We start from the raw sequence: 19,696 nt of genomic DNA on the forward strand, positions 1-19,696 counted from the left end.
ATATGATTGTGACCCCAGTATATGACATATCAGGTGTATTATGACCCCAGTATATGATTGTGACCCCAGTATATGACATATCAGGTGTATTGTGACCCCAGTATATGATTGTGACCCCAGTATATGACATATCAGGTGTATTATGACCCCAGTATATGATTGTGACCCCAGTATATGACATATCAGGTGTATTATGATCCCAGTATATGATTGGGACCCCAGTATATGATTGTGACCCCAGTATATGCTATATGATGTGTATTATGACCCCAGTATATGATTGTGACCCCAGTATATGATATATCAGGTGTATTATGACCCCAGTATATGATTGTGACCCCAGTATATGCTATATGATGTGTATTATGACCCCAGTATATGATTGTTACCCCAGTATATGACATATCAGGTGTATTATGATCCCAGTATATGAGTGGGACCCCCAGTATATGACATATCAGGTGTATTATGACCCCAGTATATGATTGTGACCCCAGTATATGACATATCAGGTGTATTATGACCCCAGTATATGATTGGGACCCCAGTATATGACATATCAGGTGTATTGTGACCCCAGTATATGATTGGGACCCCAGCATGTGACACTTTCCAGTCAGCATTACTCCCCGGCACTGTGTATGGGTGACATGTAGCTGCACTGCTCTGGCACTAAGGTGAGCAGGTGGGCGTGGTCTGAAACAATCCCCCTGTCTGATTGGCGGAGGCTGTCGGGGTCGCGCCTGTGTTGTTTCTGTGCGCGCCCCCGTGCAGTGGAGCAGCCGCCGGATCATGGGACCGTGAACCCCCGGAGCAGCCATCACACAGGTGAGAGCCCCGGGGCGTCGGTGTGCCTGTGTCACCGGCCTGTGCCGGGGGCTGAGCTGCACAGGTTATTGATGGGCTCGGAGCACACATGCTGCATGCCGGAGCAGGAGAGCGCTGCTCACAGGCGGGGAGACAAGGGGTTAATCATGCGGGAGACCGGGTGCAGCGCTCACAGCCAGTGATGGAGGCAGCGGTCAGGTGGGGGCTGTATCACACATGGAGTCACATTGTGCGGCATAGGCTGCTGCATACTGATCCCGTCCCCGGGGGGCAGGCTATGGGGGGCTTCTGTGGCCTCAGTGAGGGGCTTTTCTTCTAGGATTCTTCCTGTGTTGTTTGCCGCTGACGGAGGCGCTGGTATGATTGTTATTACACCATTGGTTCCTTATGTTGGGGATGGTCTGCAGCGTCGGTGTCTGTGATAATCTAACATTGTATGTAATATATGTCATGTCTGTAGTGGTAATATAATGGCTGTGTATGTAGTAGTGATAATGTATAGAATAATATCCTGTGCTTTGTGCTCACCTCCATCTTCCCATGTAAATAAATGGCAGAAAATAAAAACCCTGGACTATGTGAAGGAGCAGCAGGGGATATTGTTTCTGCTGTTTGGCATCCAGCATATTTGGGGGCTTCAGGGGGGCTGGATTGTCCGGCGAGCACTATAAGCTACTGGCTGTGATGTGGGTGATCTATAGGGGGCTGGCCTAATAAGCTAAATCTTTGTTCCAGTTGCCAAAATGACGGACCAGTGAGCCCGTAGACGAGCCAGTGAGCCCGTAGACCGACCAGTGAGCTCCGTAGACGAGCCAGTGAGCCCGTAGACAAGCCAGTGAGCTCCGTAGATGAGCCAGTGAGCCCGTAAACGAGCCAGTGAGCCAGTGAGCTCCGTAGACGAGCCAGTGAGCCCGTAAACGAGCCAGTGAGCCCGTAAACGAACCAGTGAGCTCCGTAGACGGATCAGTGAGCCCGTAGACGGATCAGTGAGCTCCGTAGACGGATCAGTGAGCTCCGTAGACGGATCAGTGAGCTCCGTAGACGAACCAGTGAGCTCCGTAGACGTACCAGTGAGCTCCGTAGATGAGCCAGTGAGCCCGTAAACGAGCCAGTGAGCTCCGTAGACGTACCAGTGAGCTCCGTAGACGTACCAGTGAGCTCCGTAAACGAACCAGTGAGCTCCGTAGACGAACCAGTGAGCTCCGTAGACGGATCAGTGAGCTCCGTAGACGGATCAGTGAGCTCCGTAGACGAACCAGTGAGCTCCGTAGACGTACCAGTGAGCTCCGTAGATGAGCCAGTAAGCCCGTAAACGAGCCAGTGAGCCCGTAAACGAACCAGTGAGCTCCGTAGACGGATCAGTGAGCCCGTAGACGAACCAGTGAGCTCCGTAGACGGATCAGTGAGCTCCGTAGACGAACCAGTGAGCTCCGTAGACGGATCAGTGAGCTCCGTAGACGTACCAGTGAGCTCCGTAGACGTACCAGTGAGCTCCGTAGACGTACCAGTGAGCTCCGTAGACGGATCAGTGAGCTCCGTAGACGAACCAGTGAGCTCCGTAGACGAACCAGTGAGCTCCGTAGACGAACCAGTGAGCTCCGTAGACGGATCAGTGAGCTCCGTAGACGGATCAGTGAGCTCCGTAGACGAGCCAGTGAGCCCGTAGACGAACCAGTGAGCTCCGTAGACGTACCAGTGAGCTCCGTAGACGAACCAGTGAGCTCCGTAGACGAACCAGTGAGCTCCGTAGACGAACCAGTGAGCTCCGTAGACGAGCCAGTGAGCTCCGTAGACGAGCCAGTGAGCCCGTACATAGACCAATGAGCCCCGCTGCTTTACTGGGCTCCCTATATACAGGATTAGGGCAGCAAATTGTTCCCCCGGTGATAGAAGAGCTGGCGCTAGCTTACCCGTCATGTGTGCACTTGTTGCATTTTCCTACATTACTGTTCTGATATCTGAGACTTCGGTGTTGTCCGTCTGTAGCTTCCAGTAGATCAGTATATAATTATCTAATATACTAATGTGTGGTCTTGTAACTAAAGATGATCTTGTTTCACTAAACAAATCGCTTGAAGTGATACTTAAGGAAGACATTTAGGGAGGCCTCTACCCATCCACATCCTTACAGGGGTTGTCTGGGACTAACATATTGATGGTTATCAATATTAGATCAGTAGGGGGCGTCCAAAACCCGCACCCTCAGTAACCAGCTGATATGATCCCAAGTCCTGGCAGTATGAAGACCATGTACGGAGCGGATCAGCACAGAGTCTTACATTTAGTGATCACTTCTGAGTGCTGCAGTTTATTCCGCACCGATCTGAGATTGATCACATATTTTACAGGTCATCATTGATATTAGTCCTGGATAAGTCCTTCAGCGTAAACGTGACCGTGTATTCCTGCTGCCCAAACTGTGTGCGCTATGAATCAGTCGTGTATTGTTTCCTTTGTAACGCTGCAGAGTTTCAGAGAGAACCTACTTTTAAAAGCCGAGTAGGGTCCATGAACCTCAGATGACTAGTCCCATAGGCGGGTCCCCTGCAGCTTCTGCCCTCTCCTCTTGTCTAGACTTACAAGCCTCTCCCTTTACACACAGGGTAGGCAGAGACCTGCCAGTCATGGTGGGTGGGGAGAAGCTGCTGGAGACCTGCTTTTTGGTCTACACTTCCCATACCAATTGTCCCAGGCAGGGCTATGGAGTCATGGAGTCCGAGACGGAGCCCATTTTGGTGGAGTCGGTGTCATGGAAATTGAGGAGTCGGAGGTTTTGCTTACCGACGCCATAGCCCTAGTCCCAGGACGTCTTTTATAATTGTGTTTGCTTTGACACTTAACAGCGTTCATAGTAAAACATTCACGGCTCCAATAATGGAGCCAGTGTCTGATTTCTGCTGCCTACAGTCTCCGCTCAGGTTCCTTTTAAGCTGGCCATACACACTAGATGATAAATGAATGCTCACCAGTCAAATGTTCATTTGTTCCGCAATAGCCCCATACACACATCCGATTACACCAGCTGGTGGTCTCCACTGGCCCCATCAAAAATCCAGACCAAACATTTGTCAATCATTTGTTGCTCCATTTCACCAATCCAGATGACGACTGGTCATTACAGCCAAAATTGTCAGTTTCTATCAACTATGCTCCAGTGTGTATGGGCACCTCTTAGAGTTGGTGCTAATTGATTCGCAAGGTCCATCGGCCATGTCAGTAATCTGTGGTTGCTGGATGGGGGCCTTTAGAACCACCTCCTACTTGATGGCTCTTGTTTTGATAATCCCTGCCTAGAGCGACTTGACTTGTGCATCACCGGCATTGATAACGTCATATCAGGCTGGTTAATCAAAAGAAGAGCTGGGGATACCGACGGGTACAAGGCCGTTCTCTGGGGGTCCTATCCGGCAGCCACAGATTATTGATGTGGCCAATGGACCTTGCATCCTGTGAACCAGCTCGAAGCAACTCTATTACCTTTACTTGGCTTACTTGTTTCTGGGCTCTTTGGAGGTCTTCACAAAAGCTGTTCCTTTACGACAGAGGTTTGCTTGAGCTCCATAGTAGCCTAATTACACATTCTCACGTGTGCTTCTGTGAAGGCACAGATGTGAATAAAACACTTATGTAGGAAAGATGGACAGATACCGAGACCCTCAAGAATGATGACTGCAAGTTAGCTCTTCAGTCAGGCGTATGAAGAAGCGCACTGGGGCAAAAACTGTCATCGAAGAGCTAAATCCAGTCTTCATTGCTAGTAGCTTTCATTGTGTGCAAGTGTTTGTGGTGGCATCTATCAATGCAGGGTAGTGCTGTTCACTTTCATAATAGTTTCTTTAGCGGGTACTTATAGAGGACCTGTATTTTTTTCCACCTAGGAGTAAATGATGCTGTTCTCGATAATCTGGTATCTTTCTCTTGTTTCTGCACCTCTCTATATATGAGATTTGACCTTCACTTCCATGTATTTTTAGCCAAGTGGTTGGGATCATCAACTCTTCTCTGTTGGTATGATCGTCGACTTTTCTTTATTATTATTATTTATTTATATAGCACCATTAATTCCATGGTGCTGTACATGAGAAAGGAGTTACATACAGGGTTATAGATATCGATTACAGTAAGCAGGTTTACATTGACAGACCGGTACAGAGGGGAGAGGACCCTGTCCTTGCGGACTTACATTCTATGGGATAGTGGGGAAGAGACAGAAGGTAGGGGCGAGGCGGTGGCTCTGGCGATGGTGAGGCGGCAGAATGGTTATTGCAGGCTGTAGGCTTTCTTGAAGAGATGGGTTTTCAGGTTCCGTCTGAAGGAGCCGAGGGTGGTGGATAGTCGGACGTGTTGAGGCATGGAGTTCCAGAGGATGGGGGATATTCGGGAGAAATCTTGGAGGCGGTTGTGTGAGGAACGAATAAGTGTGGAGGAGAGTAGAAGGTCTTGGGAGGATCGGAGAATACGTGAGGGAAGATATTGGGAGATTAGTTCAGAGATATAGGGAGGGGACAGGTTAAGGATGGCTTTGTAGATCAGTGTTAGTAGTTTGAACTGGATTCGTTGGGGAATGGGGAGCCAGTGGAGGGATTTGCAGAGGGGAGAAGCAGGGGAGTAGCGAGGAGAGAGGTGGATTATCCGGGCAGCAGAGTTGAGGACAGACTGGAGTGGTGCAAGAGAGTTAGTGGGGAGGCCATAGAGGAGGGTGTTGCAGAAGTCGAGGCGGGAGATGATGAGGGCATGCACAAGAGTTTTGGTAGATTGTGGGCTGAGGAAGGAACAGATTCTGGCAATATTTTTGAGTTGGAGGCGACAGGAGGTGGCAAGAGTTTGGATGTGCGGTTTGAAGGACAGGGCAGAGTCGAGAGTTACCCCGAGGCAGCGGATTTCAGGTGCGGGAGAGAGCGTGATGCCGTTTACCATAATAGATAGGTCAGGTAGGTGGGATACGTGAGATGGGGGAAAGATGATGAGTTCGGTTTTGTCTACATTGAGTTTTAGGAAGCGAGATGTGAAGGAGGAGGATATGGCTGACAGACACTTCGGGATTCTGTACAGCAGAGAGGTGACATCTGGGCCAGAGAGGTAGATCTGAGTGTCGTCCGCATACAGGTGGTACTGGAAGCCATGGGACTTTATGAGTTGTGCTAGGCCAAGAGTATAGATGGAAAAAGTAGGGGCCCTAGGACAGAGCCTTGAGGGACTCCAACAGAGAGAGGGCGGGATGAGGAGGTGGTGTGGGAGTGGGAAACCCTAAATGTGCGGTCGGAAAGGTATGAAGCAATCCAGGACAGGGCAAGGTCTTTGATGCCAAGGGAAGAAAGAATCTGTAGCAGTAGGCAGTGATCGACTGTGTCGAAAGCAGAGGACAGGTCAAGAAGGAGGAGGATGGAGAACTGTCTGTTAGCTTTGGCTGTAAAGGTACCGTCACACTAGACGATATCGCTAGCGATCCGTGACGTTGCAGCGTCCTGGCTAGCGATATCGTCCAGTGTGACAGGCAGCAGCGATCAGGCCCCTGTTGTGATATCGCTGGTCAGGGCAGAAAGTCCAGAACTTTGTTTCGTCGCTGGATCTCCCGCTGACATCGCTGAATCGGCGTGTGTGACGCCGATTCAGCGATGTCTTCGCTGGTAACCAGGGTAAACATCGGGTTACTAAGCGCAGGGCCGCGCTTAGTAACCCGATGTTTACCCTGGTTACCATCGTTAAAGTAAAAAAAACAACCACTACATACTTACCTACCGCTGTCTGTCCCCGGCGCTGTGCTTTTCTGCTCTGGCTGTGAGCGCCGGGCAGCCGGAAAGCAGAGCGGTGACGTCACCGCTCTGCTTTCCGGCCGCTGTGCTCACAGCCAGAGCAGAGAAGCACAGCTCCGGGGACAGACAGCGGTAGGTAAGTATGTAGTGTTTGTTTTTTTTACTTTAACGATGGTAACCAGGGTAAACATCGGGTAACTAAGCGCGGCCCTGCGCTTAGTAACCCGATGTTTACCCTGGTTACCGGCATCGTTGGTCGCTGGAGAGCTGTCTGTGTGACAGCTCTCCAGCGACCAAACAGCGACGCTGCAGCGATCCGGATCGTTGTCGGTATCGCTGCAGCGTCGCTTAGTGTGACGGTACCTTAAGTCATTTGTAATTTTGGTCAGAGCAGTTTCGGTGGAGTGGTGGGGGCGGAAGCCAGATTGGAGGTTGTCAAGGAGAGAGTTAGATGAGAGGTGGGAGGAAATTTGAACATGGACATGCTGCTCAAGGAGTTTTGAAGCAAACAGGAGCAGTGATATGGGGCGGTAGCTGGGCATAGCAGTTGGGTCAAGGTTAGTTTTTTTGAGGATGGGTGTGATGGTGGCATGTTTGAAGGCCGAGGGGAAGGTACCAGAAGATAGCGATAGGTTGAAGAGATGGGTTAGGGCTGGAATGAGCATGTTAGTGAGGTTGGGGAGCAGGTGGGAGGGGATGGGGTCAAGTGCACAGGTGGTGAGGTGCGATTTGGAGAAGAGGCGAGTAAGCTCTCCTTCAGTAATGTTGGAGAGGGAGGTTATTAGGGAAGGGCAGAGGTCTGGTATATGGAGTGGTTGGGGTGATGGAGCTGTAAGGGTTAGTCTTGTTCGGTCAATCTTGTTTTTGAAGTAGGTGGCAAAGTCCTCGGAGGAGATGAGGGGAGTTGGAGGTGGCAGTGGTGGGCGGAGGAGGGAGGTAAATGTGCTGAATAGTTGTTTTGGGTTGTAGGATAGTGAAGATACAAGGTTAGTAAAATAGGTCTGTTTAGCGGAGGTGAGGACAGACTTGAAGTCAAATGTAGCTTGTTTGAAAGCAGTGAAGTCGTCTGGAAGGCGTGTTTTCTTCCAACGCCGCTCCGCCACCTTGGATGCTTGTCGAAGTTTTTTTTGTGAGATTGTTATGCCAAGGTTGCCTATTGGTTTGTCGCACTGAGCCATGCATGAGAGGGGCGACTGAGTCTATGGCTGATGTGAGGGTGGAGTTATAGAAAGCGGTGGCACTGTCCGTGTCATGGAGTGAAGATATGGAGGACAGGGGTAGGAGTGAGTCTGAGAGTCTGTGAATGTCTAGGTGTGCGAGGTTTCTGCGAGGATGTGGTAATGGCTGGATATGGGGGGCAGGTGAGCACAAGGATGAGAAGGTGAGTAGATGGTGGTCAGATAGGGGGAAGGGAGAGGTGAGATTAGATAAGGAGCAGAGGCGGGTGAAGATGAGGTCTAGTTTATGTCGGTCTGTGTGGGTGGCTGTGGAAGACCACTGAGTGAGTCCAAAGGATGAAGTAAGGGCCAGGAGCTTGGAGGCTGCTGGCTGGCTGGTGTCAGTAGGGATATTAAAGTCACCCATGATGATGGTGGGGATGTCAGCAGAGAGAAAGTGAAGGAGCCAGGTGGAGAATTGGTTGATGAAGGCAGTGGTTGAGCCCGGTGGTCGGTATATAGGCTTGTTCATGTGAACCCTAACCCAGTTGGCTAAAAATACTAAATTTACATACAGAGAAGAGGGGACCTTATCTTAGGAACAGAGAAGTGTAGGAATAAAGGATGAACATCGCCAGATTAATGAGAACAGCAGCATTTATACCAGATAAAAAATTACACATTTATAGCAAATGACAAGTCCTTTTGGGTGGTGGCATCATTCCAGTGGTGTCGGCTTTGGCTGTCCTGGGGCCTCAGTGACATTATTTCACACGATCCCTGCAGCCAATCAGCGCTGGCCTAACTCTCCTCTCCTATGGACGTACCTGACATCCAGTGTGTGTTGGAACATCTGTACAAGTAACGTAAATCATTAATAGACTGTACTATGCAGCAACAAAATTGGAGCGTGGGTTACTTTGAGATCTGCAGTTGTCAACTGATGATGTTGGTGTGTCTCTACTGAAGCACTCCAAAGAAATGACAACAGTTGTTAGTAAAAACAAGTTTGGAATCTGTGATGTAATCACCTTGTACTTCTCCAGTTAAAAAACACCAATATAAGAAGAGATGGAAAATTAACAAAAACTTTCACGAGTTCTTGGCTGCCCTGTGTCTTTTTGGGACCCTCAAAGTCAATGTTACATGCTACAGGATGTGGAGTATGAGGAGGAGGTGTATAGATAAATATTATCTGATGCCTGGGGGAATCAAATTAATATTTGGGTTTGTAAAGGGAAATATACATTTGTAGTGTTTTTATTTTGTTTCATGTAAGCTCATGTTAGAAATCCAAGTATATGATGATAACCTAAATTTACTTTGAATTATTTATCTGCTGCATGGTTTTTGATTTTAGAGTTGAGGTATACGATTGGTGCCGGAGCATTTCTGACCTACTTAAGAGTGCTTTTGAGGTTTTTATGAGATGTATTCCATTTGACCAAGTATCCGAGCCGGCAACGCACATGTGATGATAGACCTTCAGCAGATCTTCTGTGATTTTCCAATATATACCCAGTTAGAGGTTACTGTAAGCCTCAGAGATCACATCACAAATGCTAAGTATGCATTGGAGAAAGCGATTGCTGAGTAGCAGACAAGCCTAAATGAGAATGATCCTAATCAGCATCTAAATTGTCCTAATAAAGACGATAGTGTGAGCTCAGAGCAGAATCAGCAATATGACGGGATGAAGGGCAAAATCTGGGGTCGTGTAGTGTCAGACTGGAGTGGCAGGGACCCACCAGCAACATTGACTCTGGGAGACCGCTATTCTGTTTAAATTCAACTGATATGTTACTCACATTCACAAATGAACCGCTGTTTCTAGATAATAATCAATACAGTAGTTTGTTGAAATAATTAGGAAGATGCTGCTTTTGTCTGTACTTAGTGAATCAAATGTGCAAGGGCCCACCAGGGGATTCTCCTGCTCTCCTTTGGGCCAGTCCGAGTCTGGATGTGTTCAGTGTAATGTTGTAGCAATAGTTTCACTGCCTTTGAGTTAGTGAAGAGACAAATGGGTAGTAGTATTAATAAGAGTAACTAATCCATTACTAATACTAGTAGTCTCTAACCTCTCTGTAATTCACTGAGAGAGTATATATTTTCCAGGATTGAAAAGTAGGGCAAATGATATGATGCTCGTTACATGCCACATCATCCTCTAATTCCAATCCCCAAAGGTTTCACAAGATTTTGGCAACATTACAATGTGTTCACCTCTCTCCTTACTTCTATGGGATAAGTGGCTAACCTGAATTGGAAGTTACAGGACCCCTGTTCCCCCAATAAGGGTACGTGTCCACGTTCAGGATGGCCGGCGCTTTGGACGGCGCGGAAAACTCATTCCGCCCCCTTCTGTAGACACGATGATTCCGGATGTGTTCATTGCACACATCCGGAATCATCGCACCCCACACATAGGGCCCTGTGTTTTACCTTGCGGCGGCGCAGCAGCGCCGCAGGGTAAATGGACATGCTGCGATCTAAAAAGACGCGCCGCGTGTCCGGAATCACAGGGCCGCCGGATGCGTGTTCGTACGCACAGTGGAGACGGGATTTCATAAAATCCCCTCCACCATGCTGTAACATCTGGACGCTGTGGATTGAACGCTGTGGCTCCATGCAGCGTTCAATCTGCAGCTAGTCCGGATGTAAAACGGCCCGTGGACACATACCCTAAGTTAGTATCGGGGGTGGAACTTGCTCCCATCAGTATAAGCCTGTCATGTTTCTGATGGAAACATAGTAAAATGTTGGTGCAAGTCTTTCTGCTTAAGACTGAGAGTACTTGACCAGATCCATCATACGTGATTGAACTTTTGGACACTTTGATTGGAATGGCAATGCTCATGCTGTACTGTACGGGCACACTGATGGTAAAAACGGGCACACGGAAGACACACTGATGGTAAAAACAAGCACACGGATGACCCACTGATGGTAAAAGCGGGCACACGGATGACCACTGATGGTAAAAATGGCCACACGGACGACCTACTGATGGTAAAACCGGGCACACGGATTTCCTACTGATGGTAAAAATGGGCACACGGATGACCCACTGATGGTAAAAACGGGCACCCGGATGACCCACTGATGGTAAAAACGGGCACCCGGATGACACACTATGGTAAAAACGGGCACCCGGATGACCCACTGATGCACAACACTGACAATATCGGATGTTTAAATATGGACATGTGAATGAATCCTAAATCTGTAACCAATCCGCCAACAAAATGTACATGCTGCACCCCACCGGTAATCACTTTCCTCAGGGAAAAGATCTTCAGCATTTACACATCCTATCCACTCCTGCCCCTGTAATCTGTGGTGACCTACTCTAGACCATTTGTAATATTGTGAACAGAAGTGTTTCAGTGCAACTGTCCATGGTCCTGAAATTGCAGATGCTTCACCTTATTCTGTGCCAGGACACATTTTGCTCAGATTTAGCACAGCTGTGCCAGTTCTGGCCGCCATTCACATAGGCATATTTATACATTTGTCTCCAGGCAGCTCCTAGCAATCCCATGTATCAGCCAACAATCAAAGTGAAGATTCTTTATATCTATATACAAAATGCATCGTAAAAGCGCACAAGCGAGATGGCCGACCCGGAATACAAACCCCGGGGTATAGTAGTACAAATACGGGCAGGTGGCTCCTACCTCTCGCTTCAAAGATGGAACCATTTCCATAGCTGTTGAGGCAGAAAACGTGTCTGCGCGTAAAATAAACCTTAGAGGAACCATCACAAGACTTCGTCTACACGGCAATAATAAGAATTGAAGCATTAATGACTTTGCCTTTCCATATTGTACAAGACGCTGGCTGCTTTTAAACAGCTGCCAATTAGCCGGGCTGCCTTTGTTCCCATGCCCTAAAGTCTTGATGCTACTCACACTGCTCCTCATTACCCTGCAATTTACTGACGACTATTTTGGGGGCATGTGTTTTGTGTACAGCACATTGGTTTATGGATATTTTATCATTTATTCTACGATCTGTTTTTTTCCCTCTTACCAGATGTGGATTTCCAGCTTTAGTGATTTTTATTTCTCATTTGTGATCTGTGTTCAGTCGGTGGGGGATCTGTAGACTTGGAGCATGTACTCGGTAGCCTTCATGTTTTGTGAATTATGAAAGCAACAGGATGAGTGCTCTGATCTTGGAGTAAGCAGTGACCTGCCCACTCGTGGTTGTGTTAGGGTATGTGCACACGTAGAAAGGAGCTCTGCACTGCGTTTTACCTGCGGATTTACCGCATATTTTGTGCGGATTCCACCTGCGGTTTTACACCTGTGGATTCCTATTATGGAGCAGGTGTAAACCGCTGCGGAATCCGCACAAAGAATTGACTTGCTGCGGAATGTAACCCGCAGCCTTCCCGCGCATTTTTTTCCCGCAGCATGGGCACTGCGGATTGCGTTTTCCATAAGTTTACATTGTGCTGTAAACGCTTTAAAAGCTGCTGCGGACCCGCAGCTGCAGATCCGCTGCAATCCGCAACGTGTGCACATAGCCTTACTAGGGACTTAAGTGGATGAGATGGGGTTAGCAGTATGGGGTAGACAGAGCAAGAAAGCTCAGTAGAAGGAATACTGAGAAGATCAGGAGAGAAGAGTTCTGATTTTTATGCAAGCAGTGATCTATCCAACAATGTATTAATGTGACAGAGAACTGAATGTGATAGAGTTAGGGATATGTAGAAGTGGCAGACAACTCATTTTAGCCTTTGTAGCAAAGTCAGGTACGACTGGGTTAAATCCTAGCACTGCAGGTCTTAATTAGATGCATCTGGCTAGCTTTGACTAGGAACCAGGAACTGGGTTTACCTTGTGTCAGTCTGCTGGATGTTGAGCAGAGTGGATTATGTTGAAGTTAGTGAGTGACCAGCCAAAATGTGAGCTGTAGAGCCAAAGATAAGCCAGTGTCTCCCTGAATGGAGACTGCATGGGTCAGCTAGGAAAGCTGAGCAGTCTGTGTGTTGGAGCTGCAGAGTAACATGTGGATACTGCAGCCTATTGAGTGTGAACTGTGCATTGAGATGAACACTTCTGTTGGGCGCGGAAAGCTGCTGGAACTCGGGCTGAAGGGTGTATCGATATTGGTAGGGGAGTACCTCTTCCGTGTGTAAAGTTTGCTCCTGCAGAAAGAACCTGCAATCTGTTCGGGTGAGCGCACTCTGACATATGTGACTGCTGAATACTCTGGTTATTTACTGTAATACCTTTATGCCCAGAAGAGGCTGTTTTCAGTTTTGAATTCCTTGGAGTTTTGAAAAAGCAATAAAACTGCATGTTTGGACCAAACTGCATTGCCTGTGTGAGCGCCACCTAATGCCTACCTGAGAGCGCGAATCCCTTCATCTTGTAGACTAAAGGAATGATGATGACGATGAAACAGCAGAAGAAAGGAGTGCTGAGTTTTAGTTAAGCAGTGACCTATTCAGTTATGTTACAGAAAACAGGACTGTGATAGTTAGGAGGTCGTTGTAAAAAGGCTGGATGAGAGGCAAATATTTGTACAATAGTAGATGAAAAGAGTTAGGATAACAACAGCAGCATAGGAAGAGAATTCTGATTTTGTTGTAAGCAGTGACCAGTCCAACCATATAGTTGCTATTGTGAACTTACCTGCATGTGATAGTTAGGTGTATGTAGTAGAAAGGGTAAGACTCTTTTTAGTTTAGTAGGTTAAGGGAATTGTGACAAAGAGGACAGTGTTGATTTTGATGTAAGCAGTGACTTATTCAGTCATGTACCGGTAGTTGTGTTGCGGAGGACTGGACTGCACGTTATAGGTAATGAAGTTGTCAGGTAAATAGTGGAGAGTGTGTTGTCCTCATGGTAAGCAATGACCTGTGCTATAATGAGGTTATGTTACTAGACCACGTATGATAGGATGATAAGAGTATCGTTCAGTGGTTAGCACTGCAGCGCTGGGGTCCGGTGTTCAAATCCCACCAAGGACAACATCTGCGAGGAGTTTGTATGTGTTTGCGTGGATTTCCTCTGAGTACTCCAGTTTCCTCCCACACTCCAAAGACAAGATAGGGAGTGTAGATTGTGAGCCCCAATGGGGACAGTGCCAATAATGTTTGTAAAGTGCTGTGGAATTAATGACGCTGTATAAGTTTGTAGATTGTGAGCCCTCGCGGTCAGGGTCCTCATTCCTCCTGTACCAGTTATGACTTGTATTGTTTAAGATTATTGTACTTGTTTTCATTTTGTATACCCCTCCTCATATGTAAAGCGCCATGGAATAAATGGCGCTATAACAATAAATAATAATAATAAGTGAGTAATATAAATTAAAAAAAATAAAGTAGGTGAGGAAATGGCAGCCAGTGAGTCCCAGCATGGCCAAATACCGAGGCAGGAAGCACGTGACACAAGCTTTTTATCCTACTCGTTTCACTCTGAAGCTGCCAGATCCGCCCAACTTCAGTCCCCCTTCTCCCAAGCTGCAGAGACATAGCTGTGCCTAGAGAGATCACAGTTTGGACCAGCAGGGCGACAATGCCGCAGGTCTGAACTGACACTCTTCAGCACTCTACTGCCTCCGGCAAAGCGGTAAGCCGGACATCAGGGCAATTTGTCACCAAATTTTTGACATTTAATCAGAGGAAGCGGTAGGTGGAAATGGATAGAAAACAGTATTTTGGAAGGTGCGCTAAAATGCTTGATCTTGCCAAGGGTTCACCGAATTGACCGACCGCTTCTACACTTCTACCATACATACCAATTTCTGTCAGCCTGCCATCTTCTCGTCGATATCTGTTCATTATAGTGCATTTTTAAGCCTATACCAAACATGGATAAAAAAACATTTTTTCCATCACAAGTAAGGCTGCCGTCACACTATCAGTATTTGGTCAGTATTTTACATCAGTATTTGTAAGCCAAAACCAGGAGTGGAGCAATTAGAGGAAGAGTATAATAGAAACATATGCACCACTTCTGTATTTATCACCCACTCCTGGTTTTGGCTTACAATTAATGATGTAAAATACTGACCAAATACTGCTAGTGTGACGGCAGCCTAAACGTAAGATTAAAAAAAAATTTGAAAGTATTTTACTTAAGCGAGGTTCCAGGATAATTGAGGCAGCCATGTGAGGTTTATTGAAAGGCTTTCTGGGCAATTTTTGTTTTTCCAAGCCTCGCCAAGGTTCTGTATTTTGACTTTTTGATCTCCCTTGAATATTTTTCTTTTTGTGAAGACTGTTGTCACTGTGGACACATGGGGAAAAATTCTTAATTAGAAATTTTAAGGGTTGGCACCGGAATTTAGGCTTCTTTTTTGCATAGTATTGAGCATAAACAGTCCTTATTATGATGACTTATTCTACACATTATGTAGACTTTTTGTAGTTTACAGGACTTTACAGTCTGGAAATTATATTAAACTAGATGGAGGCCGATGCTATTGCATCGGGAGGGCGGTAATGTCACGATGGGGGCAGGCTTTGCAGCGTTGAGAATCTCTCCCCATGTGCTCACCCTCCTATCCACTCTCTCTTTCCCCATGTGCTGACTTCTCCCATCTGTGCTATCTTCTTTGACATGTCTACCCCATGTGCTATCCCCCTTGTCTGCTGTCTTTCTCCTTCCTGTGCTCTGCCCTCAAGTGCTGTCCCGTTTGAGCTGTCTCCCCCTGTGCTCTGTCTCACCCCTGTGCGCTTTCTCTCTCCCCCATCTGCTGTCTTCTCCTCTCAGGTCATCTCTTCTTTGACCTGTGTACCCCATGTGTTATCTCCCTTGTATGCTCTCTCTCTCCACCACTGTGCTGTCTTCTTGTCTTTGTCTGACCGTGTACAGAACATACTAGAGCTCCTGGGCAGGGGAGGAAGCAAAAGACAATACTTACATTACAGCAGGAGATCACAGAGGATACATTTTGTGAGGTAAAATATTGTTTAAAAACAGTCAGTGAAATATTTTACCTCACAAAATGAATCCTCTGTGATCCCCCTGCTGTAATGTCAGTATTGTCTTTTGCTTCCTCCCCTGCCCAGAAGATGTGGTATGTTCGGTACACGGTCAGACACAGACAATTTTTAAAATGAACTTTCGTTCGTGGGAAAACCCCTATAATGTGACCGGCTTCCTCTGCCTGTAGACACGTCACACATCTGCGTCCGGAATCAGCCAAATGATTCACTGTGCCTGCGCGGAATTCGCGCAGTAAATCAGACCGCCACCATCTTTGTGCAGGCAGATAGCGGCGGTCACATTAAAACTGCGCATGCACTCCTCCTGTACAAAGATGGCGGAGGTCAGTGAATCATTCGACTAATCCTGGCGGCAGCCTGTTCGCGACAGTGTTCTGCTGGTGGTACTGCACATGAGGCTGCATACGGCGTTTACAGTGTGTGTGTTGCGTACGTCATATTCAGTGTGTGTGGTGCGACGGTGTTCCGCTGGTGGCACTGCACAAGAGGCTGGTACCACCAGCAGTTTCTATATTGAGACACCCATCACTTGGTTGTCCCAATATGGTGGTCGGTAAACTTCCGACGCTTGGAATTCTGGGATTCGGACACATCTGGACGGAACAGGATGTGAAGACATTACAAGGTAAGTATATATTAAGAAGGGATTGCCCACGATTAGATAAACATGACTGCCTTCCTCTAAACACATCATCATTTCGGGAGGAAGATTCAGTCCACAGCAAAAAAAATGTGGGCATCTTTGACTATCCTCATGCCCGTCCCACTTCCACTGCTCCCCCAGCTCCTCTTTGGTCTACTCTTCTTCCTCCGGGTCTTCATGTGGTTTGTCTCACTTACCAGACCTCTAGTCAGCAGTGGTGCCCACTGGAATTCCGGAAGGGGAAATCAAAGAAGAGAGCTGATCATAGAATAGAACATGGAGTGTTGGTGGCCGGACAAGGGCACAGGACAGGAGAGTATAAGAGTACATTATTATTTTGAGCCCCTTGCCAGGCCTTAAATCAAGCAAAATGGCGGCTGGCTGTCATTTTGTTGGATTCCTGCACATCACGAAACTTCAAATCAATTATTAAATTGGGAAGCATTTGATGTGGCCACGTTTTTTGGCAGACATCTTTAGAAGTACCATGACCTCTTCCGATGAGGGATGTCCTCCCTATTTGTATTTATAGAGCGTTTCTTCCTCCTGTCTCTTGTCTCTTGCATTTGTTGTTTTGCGTATACTTGCATTATTTTACCCTGCTTTACTCTAAGGCTGATTCTGATGTGTAGAGACATTAATAATACATCATCTTTGAAGCTAGTAAATTCTGGGAGGAAGCTTTTCATCTGAGAAGACGCAGGAGCAGTTTGATGATGGTCTCGTTCCTGATGAAATATAACAGAGGAAATAGAGTCTTAACTCTGGCACAATTTAGCTTTCTCCGAGGAGCAGTTATGTTCTTTTTAATTATCTCGTTCATGCAGAATTGAAGCCTGGGCGTACAGAAGATGTTCTTTGTCTTTTAGACTAGACATGAATATTGTGCAGCCGATTGTTTTTGATTCTCTGTTGTACACAGCATATCCTGGATTTTGGCCTCCATTTTTTTTTCTATTTTTCGCCATTTTTTTCATGCAGTGTTTAAGTGCAAAACAATGAAGAATAATTTTTACAAATAGTATGACTAATATTTTGTTGCTGCAAATTTAATCTGCATACAATTTCAGTTTAGAAGTTAGAAAATCCCAAATAATTTTACAGCAAATGCACTGTACAGAGGGTTGTCCTGTAATTTCACCCTGAGGGCAATAGGAGAAGGGCCAACTGGGTCACCGCTGTCACTAAATAGTCCACAGACTTGAACGTTTATAGAATAATTTCACCACGAGGGAAATAGATATTTGTGATCGCAGAATTATTCATGACAAGTGTATTTTAGTACATTTTAGAGCCCCTCTGGCTGTTATGACCTGCTGCAAATGTGATGCCATCAGCTTATAGAGGCATTCTTGAGGAATCTTAGCTTCTCCTGGGTAATATTCTTGGGTTTGCATGCTGTAACTGTATTCTTCAAAGCTCATGAAAGATTTTTTATGGTGTTTAAAAGGTTTATTCTGTCATAAACTACAAGTCTGCAGTCACTGCGCGCTGTGAGGCTTTTCTGGTGTCAGCTCTGGGAGCAGCTGGTCATGTGTATGCAAGTATGTGATATGCATACTCCTGGCCACAATCCGACAAGTCTGTTTTCAACCTTGCTCAATACACTTGCATTGAGCGACACTGGAAACAGTCTAGTCGGAATGTAGCCGGGAGTATGTGTATTCTATGAATATGTACACATGACCTCCCGCTCCCAGCGCCAACACTGTAGAATCCTCACAGTGCGCAGTGCACACAATGTGAGGATTCACAGGTCTGCAGTCATATAGAGGGACTGCAGACTTATAGCTTAAGGTAAGACGACTCCTTTAAGTTAGGCTACTGTGACAGCCACTCCAGAATCTTTCAGGACTAGTTCTGAAGCCAGATAGATACAGAGAAGACAGGCTAACGGAGTGCCAAGCTGGCGGTCAGGGGAGATGTTGATTGAGAAAGGTCCGATGCAGCTCCTCAAGGGTGCCTCATGAGAGGAATAAACAGTGAGTTGCAGGATACTCCGGTCACATGGGAGTGCACAGGACACAGATGAAGGGATTAAAAGTTTCTTTGTTTATTGAAATCCACAACGCTTTTCGACGGAACATCTCCGTCTTCATCAGGTGGCAGTATCACATGATGAAGACGATGTTCTGTCGAAAAGCGTTGTGGATTACAAAGAAACTTTTAATCCCTTCATCTAGTTCTGAAGCCAAGCCTTTATGAACTTTGAGTTGAACAATACTTGGTTGGGATCATTGTTGAAGTCCAATGATGCCCAATCTAATACCTGTTCATTCCAAATGTATGTACGTATACCTCATATGTATTGTAGTTATTAATTATTTTTAGCGCACCATTGATTCCATGGTTCTGTACCTGAGAAGAGGTTACATACAAAATACAAGTATAAAATATGGTGAACAAACCATCAATGACAGACTGGAACAGAAAGGAGAAGGCCCTGCCCTTATGGGCTTACAGACTACAGGGTAATGGGGAAGTAGACAGTAGGTTGGGGGGGGGGGGGGGGGTTGCGGCAGCTCCGGTTGGGGTGAGGTAGCAGTGGGGTCATTGCAGGCTGTAGCTTTCTTAACCAGATGGGCTTTCAGGTTCCATCTGAAGTTTTCCTAGTGTGGTGGATTATCAGATGTGTTGAGGCACAGAACGGCAGAGAATGGGGAATACTCGTGAGAAGTCGAGAAGTCTTGGAGGCAATTGTGTAAGGAACATACGAGTGTGGAGGAGAGAAGGAGGTCTTGGGAGGACTTCAGGATGCGTGTTGGAAGATATCGGGAGATATATGAAGGAGACAGATTATGGACGACTTTGTAGGATCTGATACCTATGTATACAACAATCACAAGTTTTGTCATCAAGAAACCAATTTATCTTTTATCCTATTATGCCTGCCAAGAGACGTAAATGAGTTCAGTTGATATCGATGGTTCTGCTCCCTAGGGGTTAGACCACATTGATGGATTATATGCCATTTACCTATGGTGCATTTATTATGGGTGAACTGCATCTGACCCTCCTGCATCATGGGTCATCGATCCCTGGTACAGACATCCAGTCTCTCCGCACATATTACAGCTGCTCGTTTCTCCAAAACATTTCTTCTATGGGAGAATTTTTCATAATACAAAATCCAATATGTGTGTGAAACCAGAGGCATAGAGATTACCCAAAGAAAAAAAGGGGCTGTTGCACCCGTTGTAGTCTTGTGCCCGTGGTATTCTCTCCACTCCTCATTGTTATGTCTCGGCACATCTGTGTAATAAACGATGCAGTCTGCAGCAATAGCGCAAATGTAAATGCAAAACACATAAGACGTAAGATATATAGACTGTAAAGTGCATCCGCG

General features: G+C 46.6%; 1 protein-coding gene across 4 annotated transcripts in view; it reads left to right on the forward strand.

Moving 5' to 3' along the window:
* Positions 1–720: 720 nt before the first annotated feature.
* ELMOD1 (ELMO domain containing 1) overlaps positions 721–19,696 on the forward strand; it is a 144,292-nt gene continuing 125,316 nt past the window's right edge. Inside the window, exon 1 of one of the 4 annotated variants that reach the window (XM_069759129.1) lies at positions 721–828. The gene's annotated coding sequence lies outside the window, so the exon portion shown is untranslated. The remainder of the gene's footprint in view (positions 829–19,696) is intronic. The other 3 variants (XM_069759131.1, XM_069759132.1, XM_069759130.1) reach the window with 3 other exon arrangements.

This window comes from Ranitomeya imitator, chromosome 3 (assembly GCF_032444005.1).
Source record: "Ranitomeya imitator isolate aRanImi1 chromosome 3, aRanImi1.pri, whole genome shotgun sequence".
Taxonomy (NCBI): Eukaryota; Metazoa; Chordata; class Amphibia; order Anura; family Dendrobatidae; genus Ranitomeya; species Ranitomeya imitator.